The sequence below is a fragment of the Mastomys coucha genome, unplaced genomic scaffold (genome assembly GCF_008632895.1).
Source record: "Mastomys coucha isolate ucsf_1 unplaced genomic scaffold, UCSF_Mcou_1 pScaffold22, whole genome shotgun sequence".
NCBI lineage: Eukaryota > Metazoa > Chordata > Mammalia > Rodentia > Muridae > Mastomys > Mastomys coucha.
The window spans coordinates 134,178,663-134,193,630 of record NW_022196905.1 but is presented as its reverse complement, the minus strand read 5'-3'; the positions used below and the strand labels follow the sequence as shown (position 1 = coordinate 134,193,630).

General features: G+C 49.1%; 1 protein-coding gene across 6 annotated transcripts in view; it reads right to left on the bottom strand.

Moving 5' to 3' along the window:
* The window catches only part of Elfn1 (extracellular leucine rich repeat and fibronectin type III domain containing 1), a 67,634-nt gene that overhangs the window by 47,930 nt on the left and 4,736 nt on the right, over positions 1-14,968 (bottom strand). The window contains exon 1 of one of the 6 annotated variants that reach the window (XM_031338511.1): positions 14,806-14,916. The exons of the other annotated variants lie outside the window; for them this stretch is intronic. The gene's annotated coding sequence lies outside the window, so the exon portion shown is untranslated. Of the gene's footprint in view, positions 1-14,805; positions 14,917-14,968 lie in introns of those variants that run through there. 6 annotated transcript variants of the gene reach the window in all.

The window sequence follows — 14,968 nt, the reverse complement described above, 5'->3', positions numbered from 1 at the left end:
GGAGGAGGAGAAGGAGAAGGAGAAGGAGAAGAAGGGGAGGAGAAGGAGAAGGAGAAGGAGAAGGAGGAGAAGGGGAGGAGAAGGAAGGGAGGGGAGTAAAGAGAGAGGAGGAGAGGGAAAGGGGAAGAGGAAGGGTGGGATGTAAAGAGAGGAGGAGAAGGAAAAAGGGAAAGAAAAGAAATGGGGAAGAGGGAAGGAGGAAGAAGAAGACTAGAGGATGAATAGGAAAAGAAAACAGTGATGGAGCAGGAAACAAGGAAAATGAAGGGAGAGAGAGGGAGGAGAAGCTGAAGGGGAAGGGAAGAAGGGGGAGAGGGAGGGAGGAGAAGGTGGAAGGGAAGGGAGGAAGGGGAAGGGGAGGGGATAGGAAGAAGGGGGAGGGGAAAGGAGGAAGGGGGAGGGAGGAGAAAGTGGAAGGGAAGGGGAAAGGGGATGGAGGAAGAGGAGGGGTAGGGGAGGATAGAAGGAAGAGAAGGGAAAAAGACAAGCAAGGACACAGAATTAGAACTGGGAAAGGAAGAGAGAGAAACAACAGAGAAATTGGTGGCCACACATCAGAGGGAGTCTATTCTACAGCTTTAGTCCAATTAAGTTACTAAACAAACAATAAAAACAGAAGCATAAAATGCCAACACTAACAACTCTCCAAGGAAAAGCTCAGAATCTAGATCCACTCTGGGACAATTGTCCATTTTCAATACAAAATTACACAACAGACAAAATCAGGAAGAATGACCCCTACTGAGAAAAAGCAAACAAACAGTAAAGAGAAGCCATCATGGAAAGTCCCCATATGTCAGGTATGGAAGAAAAACAACTTCAAGACAGTTAATATATTAATAAATTGGTTCAAAGAAATAAAACTGTTTAAAGAGTTAAATAAAAATATAATAATAAATAAAAGTGTGCAACCTCTGAGCCAACCAAAGTAGTGCATATCTGCAACCCCAGCACTTGAGAGGCAGAGGCAGAGGCAGGCAAATATGTCTGAGTTCAAGGCCAGCATCTATGCAGCAACCTCCAGAACAGCAAGGGCCACACCGAGAGACCCTGCCTCCAAAACAACAGCAGCAAACAAGTATGCCATCTTAACAAAGACACAGAACTATTTTAAGATTTTATTTTTAATTATACATGTGTGTGAAGGTGTGGGTGCAGTGCCCACAGAGGCCAGAAGGGGACGTCAGAATCCTCAGAGTTGGAGTCACAGGTAGTTGTGAGCCACCTGCTATGAGTGCTGGGAACTGAACTCTGGTCCACTGGAGGAGTTGCAAGTGCTCTTACCTATTGAGACATCTCTTCAGCCTTATGGAAATCATTTTTTAAAGTGATAATTTTGAAGCTGGGCCTAGTGGCACTTGGGGGGCAGAGGCAGGTGGATCTCTATGACTTTGAGGCCAGCTGGGTCTACTTAGAGAGTTGTAGTACAGCCAGGGCTACACAGAGCAGTCCTGTCATTAAAGGAGGAGGAGGAGGAGGAGGAGGAGGAGGAGGAGGAGGAGGAGGGGGAGATGGTGGTGGTGGTGATGATAAATATGGAGCTGAAAAGTATAGTAACTGAAATGAAAACTCCATTGACCAAGAATCAAAATTCTTGATTACGTAAAATTACCTAAAGGCATTTCTCTAATACAAAAGGAGGCAGCAAAGAAAACAACAGAAAAACAAAACAAAACACATGAGACATAGAAAGCAACTGTGTAAATAGAAACTTCATGAAATAAAAATAAATGTAAGTGGGTCAAACCATTCAAATAAAAGGCAGAGACTATCTGGTTGGATTTAAAAAATAAGAGCCAAATATAACATACATATACCATGTAAAAGACATACATTTTAGTGTTAATATATAAGCATATGGAAATTGAAGGGATAGAAAAAGAAACATATGCAAGTATATAGGGCAGAGCTGAAGCTCAGTGGATGAACACGTGCCTAAGTTTCAATCCACTGTATCCCAAAACTGAAACAAACTAATGAGTGTGGGGTGAAGAAGAACACAAACTGGACGACACCGTCACTAATCTGGCTGAGCGATGTTTCCAGAGCACTCTACCCAGAGGGCAGTGCGATCTCTTCAAATGCACATAGAAATATGAAGAGACATTACAAACAGCTTTGTGATCAGCAATTTCAATGAAGTGGACAGATGCCTCTAGACAAGCACAAGTCACAAGAACAGATTTGACAAGCAACAGAAAATCTGAATAGACTCAGATCAGGACCCTAAGAGGCAGGCCCTGGTGGCTTTAGCAGTAAATTCTGTCTAATAGCTAAAGAGACAAAATAAATCCTCAGGAACTTTCCAGGAAAGAAAATTAGTCAGATGTAGCTGTGTACTCTAGTGATCTCGGCACTCAAAAAGACGCAAGTAGGAGGATTGTAAGTTTGAGGTTAGCTTGGGCTACATATGAAGACCCTGTTCAAACAAAACAAAAGCTGAGGCTATAACTCAAGTGGTAGATTCTTTTCACAGGGCTCTGTAGGGGGAGAGAGAGGCACAGAGACACAGACAGAGACACAGAGGCACAGACAGAGACACAGAGGCACAGAGACATATTTGTGAGACTGTTCTCCCCACCCCCAGCACTGAAATTACAAACATCCCAGTAGAACATAGATAAGCTTCTTTGTCCGATGAACATCGATGCAAAGTCCACAACAAAATATTAGCAAGTCAAGCCAGATACATGAAAGAATACATAAAAGGGAGAAACCACAGGGTCACCTTGGCACATGCAGACAAGGCGGTTGACAACATTATTATTGGAAAACTTGCACTTAAGTATCAATGTTAGGAAAGTTTTAGACGCTAAAAAATAAAATAAAATCCCACATCTGACTTCACCAATAGTAAAGACGAAACACCTTTCTCTATGATCACGAAGCATCTGTGCTGTTCAGTATCACTCTAGAGACGCCAGCCAAAGCAATAAGGCACGGAAAAGAAACATGAGATGTGCAGCTTAAGAAGGAAGGTGTTAATCCCTCCTTGTTTTCAGACAGCATGATCCTGTATTGACTATCGTCTGCTAGAACTGATTGATCAATGGTCACAGTTAGCAAGGCTCTGGAAAAAAAAAATGGTTTGTGGGAAATGTCTCCATTGGTAAATTGTTTGCCATTCAATTCGCAGAGCCCACAATTTAAAAAATCTGGACGTCAGAAGACGTGGCTCAGCGGTTAAAGGTGGCTGCTCTTGCAGAAGGCCCAGGTTCAATTCCCAGTTGTGGCTCACAACCAACCATTTGTAACTCCAGTACCAGGGGGAATCTGACGCCCTCTTCTGGGCTCCATTGGTACTGCACATGCATAGTGCACATGTGTATACACACAGAAAAAATATTCATAAACATAAAATAAAAAAATAAATCTTTAAATGAATAAATAAATCTGGATATAGTAGTGCTTGCTTGTAATTCCAGCACTAGGGGAGGCAGAAATAGGTGGATCCTGGGGCTTGAAGCCAGCCAGTCCAGCTGACTCAGTGACTTTTGAGCCAACATATCAGAGACCATATCGCTAAAAACAAGGTAGCTTGATCTTAAGGAAAGATCCTTCCTCTGGCCTCCACATACATGGACACACGCCTAACCGCTGCACACACAAAACATACATTTTGTGTATAACTCACCAATATGTCTCTGTACTAGCAGTAGACGTTGCAAACGTGAAATTAACAAATAGTTTCATTTGCAATCACTTATTCTAGAAAAAGAAAATATTTAGGATAAATTTCTCTAAAAACATTCAGTTAGGCTGGGGTTGGAGTGCACACATGGGAAAGGGAAATAGAAGGTCCCTGAGCTTGAGGCTAGCCTGGGCTACATTGTGAGTCAGTGAAAAACATTCAGCTCACAATGGTTACACACAGAAAATGACAAGTGCTTAGAGACATTAAAGACCCAAAAGAAGAGAAACGATATCCTAAAGTGTAGATTCGAAGGCAGAGATCCTAAATTAATCTGTTGATTAAGCCCATGCCACTCAAACTCCCACCAAGCACATTCATAGACACTGACAGGCTGGTCCTAACATTGGCATGGAATGTCAAGAGATGAGGAAGAGCCAGAATGACTTGGAAGAGAAAAACAATCTGAGGGGGATATTATAATTCTTCATTCCAAACCTGTTACAGAGCCCCAGTAGTGAAGACTGTCCCATCCAAATAGACATGAGATGGGCATCAAGGATGGAGAGATGGCTCAGTAGGTGAAGGAGCTTGCCGTTAAGCCCCAAGACCTGAGTTCAATCCTGGAATCCATGGAGGACGGGGAGAGTTTCACAAAGTCGTCCACCCTCTGACCTCTGCATGCATGCTATGGTGCATGCACACACAAGCACACTAATAATAAATAAATATAACATCTTTCTTCAAAGAAAAACTAGACATCAGGTGGAGCAGAAACATGAACCACCAAAAAAACTTCTACATTCATGGCCTCAAGAAAATATAAAGCAGAGGAGAGTCTTTAAAACACACACACACACAATGAACTTCAGTCCTTCTACATCATAAGTAGACATTAACTTCAGATGGCCAATAAATCTAAGTAACAGAGCCCAAATTCTACAACTCCCAGGGGGGAAATGAAGGAAAGTCTTTGTGACCTTGGACTAAGCAAAGAAAGTAATGACACAAGATTCATGAAATAAAAGAAAAATGCGTAAAATGGACACTGTAGTGGGAAAAACCTGTGCTCCAGGAAGATAACAGGAAGAAAATGGGGGCTGGGACTGGGGATCTGTGGGTAGAGAGCTTGTCCAGAGTGCACGAAGCAAGCCCTGGCTTCCTACCCTGGGCCCAGAATAAACCCTGATGTGGTAGCGCTTGCCCATCATTCCAGCACTCAGGGTGGAGGCAGGGGGATCCAAAGGTCAAAGTCATCCTCAGCTATGTAGCAAGTTTGAGGCCAACCTGGCTACATGAGACCCTTTCTCAGAGAGAAAGAGAGAGAGAGAGAGAGAGAGAGAGAATATCAAGATATGGTATTTACAAATCCATTTCTTACAAAAAGTCTCATGCTAGAATACTCACAGAACTCTCTCACAGTAAATTTGAATAATTTTGAAAGCTAATAATAAGACAAACCCATTAAAAATGGGCAAAGATTTAATCACAGAAGACATGTGGGTGCCTAAGAGCATATGAAAAGACATTCAGGGTCACTGGTCAATCTGGAAACTGCAAATTGGACTCAGCACCAGAGAGCACCTCACTCCAGCTCCAGTATCTCTAATAAAGGAAGACTAGCAGTACTGTAAGGGATGCCGGAGCCCATGCAGGAGCACCGACCCTCAAGGTTTGCTGATGGGGACGCAAACTGGTCCAGCCGGTTTGGAAGTCTGGAGACTTGGCAGTTTATTAAGAATTTAAATGTAAACTCACCAAATGACTCAGCAGGCCATTCCGAGGGATCTACCAGAGAGAGACGAGAGAGATGGAGGCTGGCATCCACATAAAGGCTGGTTCGTGAATGCTATCGTGTGATTCATTACAACCCCAAACTAGAAATGATTCAAATGTCTGTCCTTCGGGATGCAGGGAAAGGAAAGGTATTCTATCAAGACAGGGGAATACTACTTAGCAATTAAAAATAAACATGGGATGACTCATGCAGCAATATGAGCGAGCTTCAGAAACATTACACTCGGGCGGGGGTTGGCTCAGAGGGTGATGTGCTTGCCCCAGAAGCATGAGGACCCAAGTTGGATTCCTAGAAGCCATGCTTTTAAAAGAACATGGTGTGGTGGTTGTACCTCTCTGGTCCAGGGTAGCGACAGTGTGAGGGCTGCCTCTTTCTTCCACTCCTGTTTCAACCCCAAGTTGTGTGAATCAGGTGGGTAGACACCCCAGATTTTTTTCTGGTTTTACTTGTGAGGTTCATGACTATGTAGGTGCTTCCCTACATGTGAGGGCCTACATATGTGTGCATTTGCAGATGTGTGTGCATGCATGTGCATGAGCATGTGCCTATGCCTGTGTGTGTGAGAGAGAGAGAGACAGAGACAGAGTCAGAGATCCAGAGAATCTTAGCAATGAGGAGGTAGAAACAGGAAGATTTCCAGGGTTCATTAGCTAGCCAGCCTAGCCCACTTGGTTCAGTGAGAGATCATGTCTCAAAAAACACAGTGGAGAGCATTCTGGGTAATGACATTCAAGGCTGATCTCTGGATTCCACATGCATGCACACACCCATGTACTCGTACACATGTTGTGCTAAGAAAGAAGCTAAGCTAAGTGTGATAACATATGTCTGTCATCCCAGCACCAGGGAATCTGAGGCAGGAGGATGGCTAGGAGTTTGAGGTCAGCCTGGGCTACATCCTGAGACCCTGTCTTGGAACTAAATGAATGATACAGTAGAATAAAGCTGACCCCAGTTGTGTGAATCTGTCAGTGTCTAAGCCTGCAGAATGGTATACTCAGAGTAGGACTGGTAACGTACAGTGGGGTTTGCACAGGCAAGACTCAATGTTTATTTGTGATATGTAAAACTCAAACCACTGCTCAAGAGGAAAGATAAAGTGCACCCTTCAACAGGAGCAGGCACCATACTTGCCAGCCCTGCCTCTTGAATCCCCAGGACTTGTCAGGTTTTACTCATAGAAAAGTGACCTTTGACCTTGGGGACCTGACCCCAAATTCAACTCACACTTCCATCCCTTTTAGGAGCTGCCTGGGACACACCTCCAAATCAAGGGTGTCCTGATGCAACCACAGACCCAGAGGGACCAGGGCTTAAGGCAAGGCACCTTGAAGGCTCTTCCCATGTAGCATGTAGAGCACACAGTACAAGCTCAGAGAGAGGCATCCAGGCAGGAGGAGGGGGGACTGGCTTCGTCTTTGATCTTTGTCCTGGCTGCTGTGCACACACCACATTCATACCCTGTGTGCAGGTTCCTACAAACTCAGAGCTGCCCCTTGGCCTCTGCCCTGTCTCCACCTGTGCCTTTCCCTCCCAGAGATAACGCAGGAGACCCAACTCAAAAAGAATCATTTCACTTCAGTAGGAACCTGGAGACCCACCCAGTGCGTGCTGAGCAGAGAATGGAAACAAGGGAGATCCAATGGCTTCCTCTGTGCCTCACCACTCACCTAGTCAATCCCAAATTTACGTCACAGTCACTTGGTTAGCATGACACTGGACCAGCTTCCTGAGCCCCTCAGCTAGGAAGGCAGGACAGAGCAAAGAGGAATGTCTCAGAGACTAGAGCGTGTGAGAAGTGAGGCATCATGGGAGAAAAGCCTGGTGAGACCAAGACCCCCTCCCACACACACACACACATGTGCGAGACTGAGGGTGGGGACAGAACCCTGGCTGGGGCTGCTTTCCTGTGCTTTCAGTGTCCCCTGAGTCTGTCATGAGAGAGTGGAGACAATCTATGAGTGGTCACATCATGAGTGGTCATGGAGAGACCTTGGGTGCTGTACGGCAGGCAGCCGAACCCTGTTAGAGTAACTCTCCATTCTCTGTGACCCTGGTAGGGCTGACAGGAGCAGGACTGGAGCAGAGGATCCCATCTGGGCACAGGGCTGTACTCTGGCCTGCTGGGAGGCAGGGGCAGTGAGCCCTTGTGCACTTCTAGTTGGTCTTGCCTGAACATGCACGTGCTTGCACGGAGAGTCCAGAAGTCAATCTTGGGTATTGGTCCTCAGGTTTACTCCCTCCATTTTGCCAATTGAGATACGGTCTCTCACTGAATGGGCACCCACCACATAAGCCAGGCTGGCTGGCTGGCCAGGGCCCCAAGGATCCTCCTGTCTCCATCTCCCTAGCTCTGGATTGCAAGGCAGAACCCATCACACCCATCTTCTTGCAAGGGTTTATGGAGCTTAGATCCTCATGTGCACACAGCTGCCTCTCTATAGATCAGCGGTTCCCAACCTGTGGATTGCGACCCCTTTGAGGGCAATACACAGGGGTTACCTAAGACCATGGGAAAACACATATATTTAGACTATGATTCGTAACAGTAACAAAATTACAGCTATGAAGTAGCAATGCAAATAATTTTATGATTGGGGTCACCACAACATCGCAGTGTTAGGTATTAGGAAGGTTGGGAACCACTGTTGTAGACAGAGCCATCTTTCTAGTCTCGACACCCTGGATTTCTGACAAGTTGTTTTTCTAAAAAATAAAAAAAAACGCCATCCCTGGTGAAGCGCATCCCTCAGATCTAACATGTCCTTGCTCTGTGGGGACACCAGACAGAGGAAACCAAAACAAGCCCAGATGTCTGACAGGCGGCAAACACCTCAGAGGCCTGAGCCTCTTCCCTCAGCTCCCAGGACAGAGGAGCCAGGCAGCACTCAGACCCAACAAGTGAGAGGCCACCTGAGCTCCATGCAGGTTCATCCTCCAACTTCCTTCCACCTGTTCTGCCGGATTTGAGAAAAGGAAGCTGCCTAAATCATGGTCGCATTACAAAGCCTGAGCTGTCTGTCCCCTGTGTTCCTGTTCGCACACACATCCTGTGAGCCCAAGAATGTTCACTCCATGTGCCACCGTTGCCAGCTCCCGCAGGAATTCCAGCGGGGGCACATGGACCGCGTTTCCACCTCTGAAGCATTAATGGGCATCAGAAGAAAGTGAGACTCACTTTCCAAAGCCTCTTTCTCCTCGGGGTGTGTTCCTCATCTCACGCACACAGATAAGAAAGATTTCAATTTATAGAACACTTTTCTCTATAGGAACTCGGCTCCAATTTAAGAAAATTACACTTCATTTATTGGAGTGGGCAGGGCGAGCACACGACGACACAGAACTCATGCAGAGGTCAGAGGACAGCTTGCAGGAGTCGGTTTTCCCTGTTCTCCACACGGGTCCTGATGACCGTTGTCAGGCTGGGCGGCAAGTGCCTTCACCCACTGCACCATCTCACTGGCTCAGCTCCAGCCATTGAAGCAATGTCAAAAGAGAAGTCACTGTTTCTCCACCACCTGACCTGCATCGCCAGCCCAGATCACGAGATGCACAAGAGTTCTACGCCTACTCGAGCCTCAAACATACTACTCCACAGCAGGCAGGGCACGGGGAGGGGTTCTTTATTTAGTTAGTCATTTCCTCATTTTGGAACACGGTTCCTCTTTTCACCTCCAGTCTACAATCCTCCTGCCTCAGCCTCCACAGCATCACCGTGACTGGTTCATAGAGGCCTTTTAAACACTTAAGACAACCTGGTCTCTGGGATGCTACGAGTTTCCAGAAGTTTCCCTGAGCTGTGAGAACAAGAACCAACTCTCCCTAGGGACATCAGCCTGGGGGCAGTCAGAACCCTGCATCCAGCATCTTCTTAGCCTGGGTACTCGTCCATGTTGGCCTTGCTTATGGCCACCACAGGACCCCAGTTCTTGTCCCTCCTTCCCCTGCATCCTCTCTTACATTCTCACCCCCACAGGGCACAGAAGGGTCCTCCCCCAGGATGTCAGGGTCCCACAGGACAGAGTGCCAAATGCAGGGAACAATTTAAGGGGCCCAATACCCTCTCCCTTCTCTACAAACACACTGTGTTGATCCGTCCAAACCAACCCTCGCCTTACACAGGGGAAGTAGTGGCTCAAAGGAGGGAAAGGGACCCAAGGAAGACACACTCCACATCAGACCCTGTCCCATCTCCTCCCTCTCCTCAGGGCAACCTCATCTTGGACCAAAGTGCCCCTCTCAAGACTCTGCTTCATTCCCTATGTCACCCAATGCCTCAGACCCATTTGACAGATTAAAACCTGGAGGCACAAGGAGGGTATTACTCCCAAGTCACATGGCTGGCAAGGGGTCATCCTTGAGCTGCAGCCCCCCCGCCCCTCCAGGGGCCCCTGGTTGTAGAGAACAGCAGTGGCTCTAATGTAAGTGTCCCATGAGAGAAACACTGGGTGAGGGTGAGGCTCGTCCCTCTCCTGAGGTCCCAATAAGCCAGAGGTTAAGGAGTTTTGAGGATTATAGCTCTTTCAGGGATGGCATCTAGGGAACCCTGATGCAGTTAGGCAATGGAAAGGCCCCTTAAACTCCACCACACTTGAGATGGTCAGGGACCAGGATCCAAGGCTCTATCAGCAGGTCAGGAGCTTCCCAGTCCATCAACTGGTGCCTGCCTGGCTCAAGGCTCTGGCCTCCCAAGAATCACATCTGAGAAGCCTCAGGTCCTCTGATATCTGTACTGGGGGCAGAGTGAGGACTCTAGCCCAAAGTCTTTTGCTAGAAGAAAGCATTACAGAAGGGCACGGCTGTCTGTGTCCAGCAGGGCATGGCTACTGTCTCTCGCCTCACACCACAAGCCTACTCTCTAGGACTCACAGTGGACCCTGGAGGGGTCTACAGCCTCTTTCTCAATACGGCCCTCACTCTCAACCTGGCCAGTGGCCAACTAGGGCTGCCCTCATCCCTTTGTGTGTGTGTGTGTGTGTGTGTGTGTGTGTGTGGTGTGTGAATTGAGACCATGTGGCAGCCTGTGCGAGCTAAACCAGAGGAAGTTAATGACTAAGAGTTGCTGGGGTTTGATCCTACTGAAAATAATACTGGGATCTGTCAGTAAACACAAGCAAGTCTCAGGCTGTCAATCATTCCTGGGCTTCCCACGATACGCAGCATTCTGTCTGGACCCAACAGCTTCCAAGGCAGGCGTGTTGTTGCCAAACTGTATGTGTCTTGTGGGGACAGGCTCTCTGAGCCTCTGTTGTTCTGTCAGCATTGCCTGGATGAGTGAAAAGCTTTCAGAGGTATGATGGGGAGAAGAGGGCCAACATGTGCTTCTGAAGCTAGAGGGCTCTGGGGGACAGCATAGGCAGCGAACTCTCATCTTCGTGATGGACACTTATAGGCAGGAGCAGAGTTCCCATCAGCCAGCCTGGGAATCTGGCTGTGTTCATGTTCAGTGAAGAAGTAGGTGGTGGGGGCAAGTGTGGTCTGATTGCACTGTCTGCTCTGACCTGGGTTGCCATGGCAACAGTCCTATTGGGCCTCAGTTTCCCCATCTGTAAGATGGAAGGATTGTTTTGCAAGTGGAGCTGAGCTGCTAGGCCCGGTGGATGGAAGTTTCCAAGCCAGCTCATGCCTTCCCACCCCTATTTTTCTGAAATTTTCAGCTTCTCTTTTGAGGTGCCAAGCCCTTACAGATGGCCCTGGCCCTGCCTGGGCCCCAGAATTCCTTCTAATTGTCTCTTCCTGTGACTGGAGTTAATCCCAGGGGGTGACATAGGGAGACTCTTGTCCTCTGCAGGGAAACTTCAGGGGACAGCAGATATTTGAAGACCACACTGGAGGATGAACTAATACCTGCCAACCCTTGGCTAAGGCCATGTTCCTACCCCATCCCTTAAGGACCAGGAGACCTTTTTTTTTTTTTTTTTTTTTTTTTCAAACTATACCCTTCCATATTAGGAGCAGAAAAGCATTGGACTGTGTCATAAGCGAGGGGACCTTAAGAGACGGGCCTCAGGGGACCCCACTGCAGACCAGCCTCAACCCTTGGCCAAGTGGCTGGGGGAAGGAGCTACTGGGCAGTGGTCTCAGAACTGATCAGTTCAACTAACCATGACTCAGTTTCCCTCCATTCTAGAGCACAGAGGGAGCAGGGAGCCAGGTCCCCTTCCAATTCTGTATTTTGCCTAAGGAGGCTAGACTGACCTAGGCCCCCAATCTTTTTCCTGGCTGGCTGGAACACTGGGAGAGCCCGGCTCACCAAGACAGCCCTGCAGGGAGGAAGCAGCTCTCAGCCTCTAGAAGTTTAAATCCTACAGCTCATGGCTCCTGACCTTGGATGGTCCTAGACCTTTCTGGAAAATGAGGCCAGATCAGTTGATCTCCATCAGAAAGAACTATGCCGGCTGTGCTGTCTCCCACTCTCCAGACCACAGCCTCATTCCCAGCCCCACTCAGCTCAGTACACAGCAGGCTGAGGTGGCTGGGAGTCCCAAGCTGGTCCTCAGCTCCTGCTTTCTCTCCTCTCCAGGAAGCTGACCTATAGTCTCAGGGAACAGAGTAAGGTCCTCAGAGTCAGATGTCCAAATAGGCCTGGAGGGAAGTACCACAAGGCCAGGAGGAGCACTAACTTCTTGCTCATCTCCAGCACAGATGCAAGGGATCCTCAACAGCCTGAACAAATAGCTACCCCTCCCAACCCAGCTTGCTGTGCAACCCTGAAGACCATCCCTGAAGACCTCTCTGGGCCTCCTCTCCTCATGAACCTTAGGAATGGATAAGGCCCAAGTTCCCTGCACAGGGGCACCTGTCATCAGCTAACTCAACAAAGACTCACTCAAGGCCAGGTGATAGTCTATGCATTGTTGGGAGAAATTAAATCCAGAACAGAAAACAAAAGACGAAGAACAAAGGTGGGGGTAGGGGTGACAAACATATCAGTATCCGGTGTCTGTTGTAACACATCATCGCTTCCAAGTTTACACCCAGAAATTTATGGCCCTATCGCCTGCTCTGGAGATCTGTCTCCAGCCTGTCACCCAGTGACATTTTTTTCATCTACCTCCCTCTGTCCCTATCTATGTGACACCCATCTTGATGGCGACAAAGCTTAGCCTCTTTCAACTGAGAAATATGAACTCATGGGGCCAGGCCCCCTCTGCTCGTAAATACTCCGAAGGCACAGTATCTGAGCCTTGTCACTTAGAATAGGGTCTCCTACAAATGAGGACTGGGTTCTGGGGGAGAGGGAGAGATTGTGCCTCGGCAGGATCTGAGAAAGACTTCCTGAGCACTGAGGAAATTTCCCTAAAACTAGAGGTTGGGTCTAGATACTGGAAGTAGGCAAGGGGCACACACACATACCCACACCCACACCCACCCACCCCTCACACACACAGAAGAGAGAGAGAGAGAAAGAGAGAGAGAGCTCCTACTGTGTTCTTTGGTCCAACTCTGTCAGAATTTTGGTCCTACTAACCTCAGTCTGAGTCAAAGGAATAGGTTCCGTGATTCAAATGCCAGGGTTGAACTCAGAGCTGCTCCAAGCCCTGGTTTGGGACTCTCCAGGGGACCTCAACCACCTGTTATTTGGGGGAGGGGTCAAGAGAGAAATGGCTAGCAAACATCTCAACCCCAAAGTGTGGGGAACCCCAAAGCCAGGGCACTTTGGGGGAAACCAGTGCTTTTCAGAGAAGGAAGGGTCTGGTAGGACTGGCCCACTCACCTTCTCTCCCCTGGTCAGAGACCTACTCCCTGCTCTTGCTCCCCTCTTTTTCAGAGTGGGAGCCCCATCTAACGTGCCCATCCCAGCCTTCCTCAGAGTCTGCTGTATCATGCTGAGTGATGCACACCCAGAAGGCCTGGGGTGCACCAAGCCCTAGGGAAACAGAGAAAAGAACATAGCTACAGACCTGGAGACCCTGAGGGCTTTCTGCTGGGCACAGCAGGGGGTGAGGTGGGGTGGGGCCTTCAGCCTTTCTTCAACCAGCCTGGACCTCGGAGGGTCCCAGCCCCCTGAATCCAGAGATACTATACTTTCCTCAGCTGTCTGGACTTTAACCCTCAACCTTTAGTGACTAGGGCACATAGATGGGGTGGGACTTAAGAATCTCTTTGATACTTATTCCCTTGCAAGATGACAGCTGAGAAGGCCAGCGGAGGCAGAGGGATGAGGTTATTTGTGGCTTTTCAGTGACATAACCCCAATTTGATCATTGCCTCTCGGGGCTGGGTGAGGGCTCTTTAGAATACGACTTTAGAAGAGAGAGAGGAGCCGCTATGCTCTTTGTACCTGTTCCCAGTTCTGACACCTTCCAGAATTCCTGTCCCCAAAGATCCCAGGCTCTCCTGGGAATGGTTCTCTGAATAGACTTCACAACAGGGAGTAAGGGTCAGGTGTACAGCCAACAGCTCTGTCTAGGAACTACATCCCTTGTTTTCCTCTGCCCCAGGCTGGGGAACACAACTCCAGATTCATCTTTGGAAGCCCTTAACTTCTCTAAAAGTATCATCCTGCCCCCATTTTACAGATAGGAAAACTGAGTCTCAAAGACGTCACATGCCTCAAGGTTGCACAGCCTCGACAGAACGGGGGTTGGGGGGGCATACTTTTGGTCTCAGATGTCGTCAGGTCCTGGGAAGGATGGAGTATGAGGATGGCTGTAAACACAGCCCGGGACACCCTCTGGCACTAGTCTAAGGAAGAAACAGGTTAGGAATGGTGGGAGCTCGGTTTCGCAGACTCCTAACCCCAACCGCTAGATGGATGGCCATGAGGACAGCTCCAAGTTTATGGGGAGGGGCCCACCAAGTTCCTGGCAAAGACCTCAGCTGCCACGCTAGGGTTTTGAGCCCCTGCTTTCGGATGTAGACCCTGGCCTCCCTGATGTGTGGCTGAACAATTGCAGGTACCCGGCCAGTAGCCGCTCCAACCGTGGGAAGGATGACAGACAGGGTAGGGATGGGGATCAGGGACTCGGGTGAGGAGGTGCGTGGACGGCACGAAGGTTTCCACGCAGGGCAGCGGCTGTTGGAGGGTCGGTGGTACTGGGGAGCAGGGCTGGGTGCACGCAGCTCCACTCGAGGCTGAAGCTGCGGCAGCGACTCTAAGGCGACATCAGGACCCCTAGTCACTGGCTCTGTGGGACCGAAGCGGCTCGGATTCCTCTACCGCCAAGTTGCTACAACTTTACCGGCAGCAACGCTCCGGATTTGTGCGCGGGGCCTGGGGCGCAGCCGGGAGGGACAGGGGCTCACGCTGCGCGCTGGGGTGAGAGAAGCGCAATGTCGCCAGCCAGTCCTCCACTGAGTGGCCGGGGTCTCGCACGCCCAGGCTCGGCTTCGGGCCACGCTGCGCCGCGACAATCCCGAGCTTCACGCTTACCTGCCCGGCCCGGCTCGGCCGGCGTTCCGGGGCTGCACCCGCCACCGCCACCGCCACCACCGCCGCCGCTGCCGTCCTTCAAGCTCTAAGTTCGCTCTCGGATTGAAATTCCTCCCCAGCTTCGCCCATCGATCTGCGCGCGAGCCCCGCCCCTCGCCGCGCG